Source organism: Oncorhynchus mykiss, chromosome 5 (genome assembly GCF_057628025.1).
Source record: "Oncorhynchus mykiss isolate SJ-2025 chromosome 5, ASM5762802v1, whole genome shotgun sequence".
In the NCBI taxonomy this organism is placed as follows: domain Eukaryota; kingdom Metazoa; phylum Chordata; class Actinopteri; order Salmoniformes; family Salmonidae; genus Oncorhynchus; species Oncorhynchus mykiss.
Window position 1 is genome coordinate 63,693,018 of NC_143026.1, and position 12,110 is coordinate 63,705,127.

The window sequence follows — 12,110 nt, forward strand, 5'->3', positions numbered from 1 at the left end:
GGAGAGGGAGTGGGGGAGTGGGAAGTAGGACACAGGAAATGGACAGAGAGACAGAGAGCGCAAGGGAGGGGAAGGAAACATGGAGGATGACTACAACAAGAATCACTTCCTCTAATTGTGTGTCTCCTCCTCGGCTGTCTGCTGAGCACTTTGGCATTTCACTTCTGTCTTTATCGGTCAAAAGGGAGGCTAATGAATATGCAAATTTTGGTCCAACGCCTCCAGTTGTGGCGGGCAACACCCCCTAGTTAGCAGCCCATAACGACAAGGGGTCAGAGACACTCTGGTTTCTCAGCAACCTGGAGTCACGGCACTCTACCCCGCCTTCCCACCTGACGGGAACAAAGGATTATTCATGAAAAATGGAGAAGTACAGTGTACGTCAACCTGCATCCTTCCCCGCCCACACACTGTGACAGGGCTGAAATCCACAGCCCATTCTGCTTGATTGATACCATCAAACCAACCAAGGTCACAGCTTCCTCCGAGCAGCCCAGCCGCCACTGCCAGCAGGCAGGCAGCCACCACATCATAGAGATATACAGGGTAAGAGAGAAGGGGGCAGTTCAAGAGCTACAAGCAAGTCAATGCGATGCAAAATGGTTCACATTTCAAGCACCCATGGAGCAATTGCATTTTATATGCTATACAATACGCTATACGATGTTACTCCGATTCCAAATTAATGTTAGAGTTTCAACTCAGTAAGTCACTTTGGACAAATGTAAACCTTGATCAGTTCTGCAACATAAGGTAAACATTATTGCATGGTCACAGAATGATCATAAGTATTTTCAGATTACTCATGGAAATGATTGAACTGTCAGATTCGGTCTGTGTGTATCGACCGTTGGTGGAAGAAGGTGAGGACCAAGATGCAGCGTGGTAAGTGTTAACCATTATTTTAATAAACTGAACACTAAATAAAACAAGGAACAAAATAAACAACCGAACCAGCTCCGTCAGGTGCAAAACACACTAAACAGAAAATAACTACCCACAACCCATAGTGGGAAAACAGGCTGCCTAAGAATGGTTCTCAATCAGAGAAAACGATTGACAGCTTCCTCTGATTGGGAAACATACCAGGCCAAAACCAGAAATACAAAACATAGAACAAAAACATAGAAAAAATAACATAGAACGCCCACCCTAGTCACACCCTGGCCTAACCAAAATAGAGAATAAAAAGCCTCTCTATGGCCAGGGCGTGACACTGTGAGGTTTTGGTAATGTACAGTGTGCTCCTCACCCAGTTCCCCTTTTCAAATCTCAGAAAATGTAACTTGGCCAGTAACTGAGCGTTGCCAACAAACATTCATGCCTTCTCAAACAAAGGAGACAGACTGCACAAGAAATTTGAGGAAGCACACACATTTTTGCATGCATAAACTCCAAACAAACCTAATTGAAGGGGTGTTATGAATTTAGGAATGTTATCGAAATGTAATTTTGAGTCAAGTTTGTTTAGGGAGCTGTCAAACAAATCTCCTAGTCATCATTTATTCAGAATGACCCCATGCAACGTGACCACGTCAAAGAGTATTGCATAAGGCAGATGAGAGTCAAAAGCATGTGAAATCAATCAAGGACTTTCTATCTCGTTTTGAGAACATATAGTATTTTATACTACATGGGACATACCAAAGTAAGTGGGTATGGCTGCCAAGCACATTCATTAGAAGTGCTTACATTTACAGAAGCTCCAGTTCCCGGCTTTCAGCAGAGGCTTTGTGTTGGCATGTTTAGGTGAGCTGAGCCCCTCGTTAACGTAAATAATTTACCATTACCTTTATCCTGATGGAATCTTAATTGTGCTTCTATGGGCAGCCTGAAAGCGTCACACTCGCCCAGGAAAATAGACGGGGCCTGTCAGAGAGAAGAAATACATCTTAACACTCGGAAACCTGAAATAAAGCCAGATGTTAGGCGACACACAAATTACACACACACACACACACACAAACACACACACCCAACAGGATTAATGACGTTTCTCCTCTAATTAAATGAGTGTTTGTTCATTTGATTCTACAAGTCATCCATTGTCTTTTGACATTGATCTGGATTTCAATGGAGCGAACAGAGAAAACAACAGAGAACAATATGAGCATTACAAAGGGGCCTCCTTGGCTATGCTAGCCCAGGAACATTCAGAGGTTTATTAGCGAACCCATTCACTCCAGTGGAGCGTATTCATTATAGGCCGAGATTGATAAATGCAAGGACAAGGGCTGCATAAACATATGGGAGCCTATCAGAGGGCAGTGTGGCTGTGTTCTATGTGTGCCTGGCAGTGGAGCAGGGGTGTGACTCTTTATTTATCATTCTTGCTTTATCCGCCAGCCGCTGAGGACCACACCACAGTTGTGCTGGAAAGAACCATGCATCTGAAGCATGTGACTCAGTGTAATTGCTTGCGAGCGTTCCTTTCAGCTCAAAATGAAAGTAGCGTTTGGCCATTTCTCAAGACAGAGGGCAAAAACGAGACCGTAATCCACCACTTCCCTTCGTGAGAGAGAGAGAGATCTCGTACACCCACGGCTTTTCTCTTTTACCAGAAGTCATTCAGCAGAAACACTCACTGAGGTGTTGTAGGCCTGTCTTGTTCCTGTACATGTAAATAGACCGCTGCCTACACTGCAGTCTCTTCTGCCATGTCACTGCAAAAAACTTATTATAGACTTATTATTTTTCATTGTCATCATTTTTGTGACAGCTTGTAGCCTACAGCTTCACTAAGTTGTTAAGATTTCCCAAAAAATATAAATGTAGTATTTTTCTGTCTTATTCTTATTGGGAAAAAAATAGACAACCATTGACAAACAGCTTCTATCTCCAGGCCATCAGACTGAACCTAAGACAATTTAACTAGCCGGTTACCACCCGAAACTCTACCCTTCACCTTAGAGACTGCTGCCCTATGTACATAGTCATTGAACACTGGTCACTTTAATAATGTTAACATTCTGTTTTGCACAGTTTATAAATAGTACCAGTCAAAAGTTTGGACACACCTACTCATTCAAGGTTTTTTCATTATTTTCTCTCAACCAGCTTCACCTGGAATAATTTTCCAACAGTCGTGAATGAGTTCCCACATATGCTGAGCACGGGGGAACTACACATGCCAAGATCATCCGTTCACCTACTCTGTGTCTCACAGGACAGATTTCCACCGGTCTAATGTCCATTGCTCGTGTTTCTTGGCCCAAGCAAATCTCTTCTTATTAATGGTGTCCTTTAGTAGTGGTTTATTTGCAGCAATTCGACCATGAAGGCCTGATTCACGCAGTCTCCTCTGAACTGTTGATGTTGAGATGTGTCTGTTACTTGAACTGTGAAGCATTTATTTGGTCTGTAATTTCTGAGGCTGGTAACTCTAATGAACTTATCCTCTGCAGCAGAGGTAACTCTGGGTCTTCCTTTCCTGTGGTGGTCCTCGTGAGAGCCAATTTCATCATAGCACTTGACGGTTCTTGCGACTGCACTTGAAGAGACGTTCAAATTCTTAACATTTTCCGAATTGACTGACCTTCATGTCTTAAAGTGATGATGGACTTTCATTACTCTTTGCATATTTGAGCTGTTCTTGCCATAATATGAACTTGGTCTTGTACCAAATAGGGCTATCTTCTGTATACAACCTCTACATTGTAACTGCACAACTGAATTGCTCAAATGCATCAAGAAGGAAAGAAATTCCACAAATGAACTTTTAACAAGGCACACGGTCTGCCTGCAAGCTAAACATCTTTGCTAGTGGGTGTGTGTGTGTGTGTGTGTGTGTCCAGGCTATCTGGCCCTCCCCCCTCTGAAACATAGGCTACTGTACTGACATTAGAAGCGTGAGTAGATAGGGAGAGATATTTTTAATTAGCTAGAGAAGAATAGATTCACTTTTAGAATGCTAGCTAAGGGTACTATAGGCCTAGTTATCATGTTTCACGTTGGATTTATTAACTACAGAAAGGTAAGATATGTTTTTAATTCTGGTGCAGCTCTGCACACACAAGGTAGCTCAAGCTTGTTAGGTAGTTAGCTAAAGCTTGTTAGATTGCTAGCTCAAAGGAAATTCAAAGTTCCTTCATAGAAGCCGCTCCTCCTAGGTATAATTCTGTGGACCTAATTCAGATGCATGTGCATGTCATGACATGATGCCCAGCGATTCAAGCCTGCTTCTCAATTATCTCGCTCTCTCACCACCCCTTGCATTTCAGTCACATCATGCGCCATAGGCTACACTTGTCTATCCATCACTTATGTAAACAATGAGCTTGAATGCTCTATCCGCACTGATTGATTTCACAGGTTTGAAAAGGAACAGACAGGAACGATACTGGTTCAGAACTTTATTTTACTGGTTGGAACAGTGGAACATAATGAAAAAAAATTGTGGTTCTGTTCAGGCACACCAGTTTGTGTCAAGAACTGCAACGCTGCTGGGTTTTTCACACCCAACAGTTTCCAGTGTGGGGTCCACCACCCAAAGAACATCCAGCCATCTTGACACAACTGTGGGAAGCATTGGAGTCATGGGCCAGCATTGTAGACTCCATGCCCGGACGAATTGAGGCTGTTCTGATGGCAAGAGGGGAGGATGCAACTCAATATTAGGAAGGTGTTCCTAATGATTGGTATACTCAGTGCATATTTATATTCCGGACTCTAGTCCAGAAGCTAAATTCCTGCAATTCTATCAATTTTGTTGTGGGGTTTTTATACATTTGACATGACTCATCATAATATTTCTACCTCAGTACATTGCATTTTAGTCACACTGCTTATACACACTGCATCTGTATTTATATACTGGATTCTCACTCTAATATATCTACTGCTGTACATATCATTCTTAGTATATCTTGTGTAAATTCATCCGGTGTATATACACTACATGACCAAAAGTATGTGGACACCTGCTCTTCGAACATCTCATTCCAAAGTCATGGGCATTAATATTGAGTTGATTCCTCCTTGGCTGCTACAACAAGGTCCAAAGGCGGCGAGCTTTACACCACTCCAGTCGACGCTTGGTATTGCACATGGTGATCTCAGGCTTGTGTGCGACTGCTCGGCCATACCCAAGAAAACTCAAGGCTGTAATTGCTGCCCAAGGTGCTTCAACAAAGTACTGAGTAAATGTGATATTTCAGTTAATTTATTTTTTATAAATGAGCAAAAATGTTTTTTAAAAACTGTTTTTGCTTTGTCATTATGGGGTATTGTGTGTATTTTATTAAGTGTGATATTTCAGTTCATTTCTTTTATAAATGAGCAAGTATTTCAACAAAACAAGTTGGCTTTGTTATTATGGGGTATTGTGTGTAGATTGATGAGGGAAAAATCGATTTAATCCATTTTAGAACAAGGCTATAACATAACAAAATGTGTAAAAAGTCAAGGGGTCTGAATACTTTCTGAATTTGCACAATAACAGCTAAGAATGATATGTACAGCAGCAGATACAGTATAGTACAGTGAGCTATGTCAAGAATCCAGTGTGTAAATAATTATGCAGTGTGTATAAACAGTGTAACTAAAATACACGTACAGTAGTAGAAATATGATGATGAGCTACGTCGGGGATACAGTATTTAAATACACAGTGTGAAATGGGAAGTGACCAGTGGTTCAACGTCTCTATAGCATGGGAAAGCAGCATTGGCTGTGCGTGTGTGTGTGTGTGTGTGTGTGTGTGTGTGTTAGTGTGAGTGTGAGTGTGAGTGTGAGTGAGAGCTTAGGCTGGAGTGACATGTTGTCCCAGGTTCCTCTTAAACTCAGCTGTGTGAGGAATTAATGAGGCTTTGTCAAAGTTATCATTACGATGACAAACTCACCACTGGTGTGCATGGCCAACGAGCTCTATTTTCATGTCCTCTAACCAAAGCACCGGTTCCAATCCAAGTGCCAATGCTTTTTAGTAAACTCCAGGAGTTTACATTTGTTGGATGACATGAAAATAGAGCTCTTGGTCCACGCACACCAGTGGTGGATTTGGTGTCAAAATGAGAATGCATAAGCACAAGAGAACCCCATACCTGTAAAATATGGTGGTGTATCTTTGATGTTATGGGGCAATTTTTCTTCCACTGGTCCTGGGGCCCTTGTTACGGTCAACAGCACTTCACCCAGTACCAGGACATTTTAGCCAAAAACCTGGTTGCCTCTGCCAGGAGGCTGAGGATTGGCCGCAAGTGGATCTTCCAGCAAGACAACAACGCCAAGCACAAAAAAAATCCACAAAGAAATGGTTAACAAACCACAAAATCAACATTTTGCAATGGCCATCTCAGTCTCCAGACTTGAAACCCATTGAAAACCTGTGGCTTGAATTGAAGAGGGCAGTCGATAAGACCAGACGATGGACATCAAGGATCTGGAAAGGAGAGGAATGGTCTGAGATCCCTCCCAATGTTCTCCAACTCATAAAACATTTCAGAAAAAGTATCAGTGCCATTATCCTTGCAAGGTGAGGTATTGAAAGGTATTGAAAACGGGTCTGATTGGTGAGCAATTTTGACCCAAACTTTGTGAGGGAAAAAAGGGATTACTTTCTCTGAGCAAGTCAAATATGGTTTGGCATACAATGTAGCTCAGTATTTGAATTATTTATTTTATACAGTATTTTTTTGCTCATCTTTATCAAAGGTGTCAATAATTCTGATCTCCATTATATAGCTCTTCCTAAAGAGGACCACAGAAAGAGAGAGAGATAGATATATATAGAGAGAGATATATATAGAGAGAGAGATATATATAGAGAGAGATATATATATATAGAGAGAGATATATATAGAAAGAGAGATATATATATAGAGAGAGAAAGAGAGGTTGAGGTGTATGTCTGTGTGTGTGAAAATCTGGACAAGTGGTGACATTTAGCCGGTCCCACAAAGAAAATTATATTTAAGGCTTAGGGGTTAGGTTTAAGGTGACAGTTACAATTAGGGTTAGGGTTAGGTTTTGGGTTTAGGGTTAAGATTAGGGTTAGGTTAAGGGTTGGGGTTAAGGTTATGGAAAATAGGATTTTGAATGGAAATACATTTTTTGGTCCCCACAAGGATAGTAAAACAATCATGTGTGTATGCATGCGTGTGTGTGTGTTTCTGTGTGTGTGTGGAGGAAACAGGTGACATGGCGGGAGTCCTGATGAGGGCCAGTGTAATGTCAGCCAGATCAGGTTACCACATGGCTTCCCATTAATCCATTCAGCCATCCCCAAACTCTCTGATATGCTGTTGTTTAGCAATCTAATGTCTAACGATATGAAGTCATGCTCAGAGGCACACAATCTGTGTGTGTCAGATTTCCTTACTGAGCTGTATGGGAAAGGGTTAATGAGTATAGGACAGTTGCCAGCAGGCCTGCATGCCTCTCCCCTCCACCCACCCTCCACCCCTTCACCCGGCCTCCACCCCTCCACCCGCCCTCCACCCGCCCTCCACCCCTCCACCCGGCCTCCACCAGCCCTCCACCCCTACATCCGCCCTCCACCACTCCACCCGGTCCACTACCTGTAGCCTGCAGCCATCAGGCCCCTTTCTATCCATCCCCTGTCTACCCTTCCTTTCTCTCCTCTTTTTTCTCTCCTCCCCTGTTCTTTGGCTCCTCCCTGCCCTGCACACCTGCTATGGGAGCCAGCCTCTTGCCTCTTGCCCAGGCAGGGTGGAGGAACAGACGCTCTCTGTGTTTTCTTCCAGATAATCATCACATTTCTCACATGCTTGCTCTTCTCTGCCTGGCCAGCCTGCCAAGCTTACCTCAGCCAAGACCCCTGCTGCAGCTGCCTCGCCATACACCAGACCCACAGACAGCCTCTGGGACCACACAATACAGCCTCTCTCTTTCCACCACCTCCCCACTCATGCCCCCACCCCTGCCTCTCCTACTGCAGGTGTCCCCGGGATAAGAGAATAGCAGGGTGGGGAGGGGTGGAAGGGTTCATTTGGGCTATTGAGGTATAGCTATGGTTCCAAATTCCACACCACTTCTATAGCTATTCAAAGAAAAGAATGCAGAACGATAAAGAGACTGAGTCGTTCCCCAACAAGCATGACAGATCACCACGTCTCATATCCACAGTACATTTAGAGGAGGTATGATCAATGGCATTGTCACTATCTGACCTTATTCTCAATGGTCCAGACGTGTATGGTGTTCAAGTGCCTCTTATCCAGAGGTCTGTGCTGCTCTTCTGTGTAAGACTACCCCTGTGGGCTCCTGAACAGCCATTGTGACTGTGTAAGTAAACCCCAATGGGACAGGGGAGCTCAGTGTTGGAGGAGAAATAGGAGACATTTTTCATTTATTAATGAATGCTATCAGGTTGACCAGTTCATGTTTTACAAAAAGCCAGGGAGAGGCAGATTAGTTATCAGGGCCAGCTGTCCAGTCCAGACTGGCCTCTCTCTCTCTCTCTCTCCCTCCCTCCTTCACTCCCTTCTTCCCTCCCTCTTTGGATTTTACCATGGCCACAGTCTCTGGGCAGATGGACAGGGCCCTGGATCAATCAGAGAGGATCAATAGCTCCAGACTGATGCGGGGTGAAAGGTGTGGGCTGACTGACTGTGAATAGGGGACTGGGGAGGGGAGAAGGGATGGGGAAGGGCCCATGTCGTGTAGTGTCACTCACTGGCTGTATTCTCTCAACAGGGGGCATGAGTGAGATGGATGGAGGAAAAGTGGAGCCAGTCGACACCACTAGCTACTTACCTGACTGACTGTCGTTCCTCAATGTTCATGATTCATTAAGTCAACCACCAGTTTGGAAAATGTCACCATGCTGGAGGGGGAAACCACAAGAAAGAAACCTCTCTTCGCTGTTGTGCTTTCTTAGCGTGTGAGACTGTGCACAGTACCTTTTAAACATGAATGCAGGAGTATTCTTATCTTTGGCAAATAGCCAAAGATAAGATGTATTGATTGATTGATGTGTTGATTGTGCTGTTATCCTGGGTGGCAGGTAGCATAGCGGTTAAGAAAAAAAATAAAAAAATCTGAAAGGTTGCTGGTTTGAATCCCCCAGCTGACTAGGTGAAAAATCTGTCAATGTGCTCTTGAGCAAGGCACTTAACCCTTATTCCTCTGGATAAGAGAATCTGCAAAAATCTTATATTACATCATGTGTTGATCTATATGATTTGCTGTAACTTGGTATCAGAACCTTGTTCCTTATCAAGCACTTTCTAAACAGTGTATCTCTTATTTAATTCATTCTCTCAAGTTCAAACTAAGTACAACAGAAGACCCTGGCATACTGAAATAAACCAGATAGAATTTAACAGCTTAAATAATCTTAGAATCCCATCCATCTAGCTCAGCGGCGTGAGGCCTCTGTGAGGTGATGGTAGACAGGGTCACAGTGGTCAGCCAGACCGTCAGACACTGCTCTAAACACTGCCCTATTGTTTCTGCTTGTCTTCCGGCCGGCTGTTAGCTCTGGTCTGTGTTTGATGCAGTCCAGACTCTGCCGTGTGTGGTGGGTGTGCCTCATACTCAGCCCTGTGACACTAGACACAGACAGACACCAACAAGAAGGAAGGAAGGAAGGAAGTGGATCTCAGAGTCCACTCAGCCACCAGCCAAATGGCCGTCCAGCAGCCAGCTCACACTAGTCAACAGTTCAAGAGGTTTGTTCTGCTTTCTCAGGCTTCCAGAAGAGGAGATGGGAGAGTCAACTAAAATAAATTCCTGGGTAGCCCTTTCCTGCAGTCAAATGAATATTTTAAATATTTTTCATAATTTCATAATTAATAAACATTATTTTTTTTAAATCTGCCTAAAATCTGGTGATTCTATGTCAAACTGTTTTGTTATATTTCAGTCTTCTGTGATGTGTATAAAGAGTCATACTGGAATGGAAATTCAAAATTGAATACATTTCAACTCAATATTTGAGATGGTACAGGTGTCTTCTTTTTTAAAGTACATTTAAAAAATATATATATATTTCACCTTTATTTAACCAGGTTGAGAACAAGTTGAGAACAAGTTCTCATTTGCATCTGCGACCTGGCCAAGATAAAGCAAAGCAGTTCGACACATACAACAACACAGAGTTACACATGGAATAAACAAACATAAAATCAGTAATACAGTAGAACAAAAGAAAACAAAAAGTCTATATACAGCATGTGCAAATGAGGTAGGATAAGAGAGGTAAAGGCAATAAATAGGGCATGGTGTCACGCCCTGACCTTAGTTCCTTTTTTATGTCTCTATTTTGGTTTGGTCGGGGCGTGAGTTGGGGTGGGCATTCTATGTTGTTTTTCTATGTTTTCTTTTCTATGCGTAGGATGGTCAGTTTTAAGAGGGTATGTTTGGCAGCATTGAGTGAAGGATGCTTTGTTGTGAAATAGGAAGCCGATTCTAGATTTAGTTTTGGATTGGAATGTTTAATGTGAGTCTGGAAGGAGAGTTTACAGTCTAACCAGACACCTAGGTATTTGTAGTTGTCCACGTATTCTAAGTCAGAGCCGTCCAGAGTAGTGATGCTGGACGGGCGGGCAGGTGCGGGCAGGTGCGGGCAGTGATCGGTTGAAGAGCATGCATTTAGTTTTACTTGCATTTAAGAGCAGTTGGAGGCCACAGAAGGAGAGTTGTATGGCATGAAAGATCATCTGGAGGTTAGTTAACACAGTGTCCAAAGAAGGGCCAGAGGTATACAGAATGGTTTTCGTCGGCGTAGAGGTGGATCAAAGAATCACCAGCAGCGAGAGAGACATCATTGATGTACACAGAGAAGAGAGTCGGCCAGAGAATTGAACCCTGTGGCACCCCCATAGAGACTGTGTGTGAGGTGTATACTTTTGTTTCAAAGTAGATCTGTTAATTACTACCAAGAAACACTCTGTGTGACCCTGATTTAGCCCACTGCAGTAAAAGGTTAAATTGTTGACCTGCGAAATAAGGACCTAAAAATGGCCATGCTACGAATCATATTAATTTCACATTAGCCCACCTAATATTACCTAATACCTACTTCTATGTATTTCCCCTCACAAACTACTGAATCATCATGATTCTGAGGAGCTGGGGCTTGAGCTGAGAGTTGGATGTTTGGGCGGTAGTTAGTCAGAAGTCATGGGAGTGTTTGGCATGCGGTGTTTCCTGTTTCCTGTTGAGGGGCGAAGAGGAGTCTCATGGTTCCCTGCAAAGACAGGCCGTGGAGGGTAAACAGAGGGAATCCCACCCCTGCCATCACCACACACCAGCATGGAAATTTCACAATAGTTTCCACAGAGGGATCCCCGTCCCCTGGCCTTTCGGCATGACAAAGGAAGTCAGTGTGTCTGCCTGCCAATGAGAGGCAGATATGGTGATTTAAACCTTCTGTTGTATTGAAATCCAATCAAATCACAGAAATGTAAATGCTGTTTGCAAACTACATCTGGGGCTACTTGGGAAAATATATATGGTGTCGATATTATAATGCAAGTTTCATTGAATTAAGCCCTACGTTTTTTCTGATACCACCATGTGAAACTTTCAATCACAACAAAGACAACACAACAAAGAGAAATCAGTTTTATTATATTTCCTCCGGTTCAGGGTTATTATTTGTGGGCCCTTTGTTGTGATTCGTGTCATGTCTTTGAAAAATGAACAGCATTGAAAAACAACGGCAGATACAGATGTAGGATCTTAAATTGATCACCCTGCTGCAGAACATTTAAAAGTGTATTTGAGGTTTAAAAAGGCTTCTGAAGTTATTCATTTCCACTTGGGAAAAATGTATCAACCACTACAAAAATGCCTGTTAATTATAATCCACAAAATTATTCCCAGTTCCTGTTGCTGCAGGATTGTTTTCCTGCTGTAGTAAACTGGCTCAAATTAAGATTCTACATCTGTACGTGAAGAGCAACACAACTATGAGAGAAAGGTGGTGAACATATCACCATGATGCAATGGTGTGCAACCATGGTGCCCTTTGTGAATGTTCTGGGGGATTAGCCTAGTTTGGGAAATGTCACAGTCTTTGCTTACCTCCGCACAGCGCACTGTCTTCACTTAGATGGTGACCTTATTTTTTTCTTATCTAAGCCATCCATGTGAGACCTCTGTTCATACGTTTATAATTCAAAATCATTTCTCGAGTTCAAAAT

At 42.9% G+C, this 12,110-nt stretch overlaps 1 long non-coding RNA gene across 1 annotated transcript; it reads left to right on the forward strand.

Annotated features, from left to right (window-relative positions):
• The first annotated feature begins 258 nt into the window (after positions 1 to 258).
• On the forward strand, positions 259 to 9,776 carry LOC149983545 (uncharacterized). The gene is made up of 3 exons (XR_016496223.1): positions 259 to 546; positions 799 to 885; positions 8,656 to 9,776. It is a non-coding gene; the product is annotated as an uncharacterized LOC149983545 (long non-coding RNA).
• The last annotated feature ends 2,334 nt before the right edge of the window (positions 9,777 to 12,110 follow it).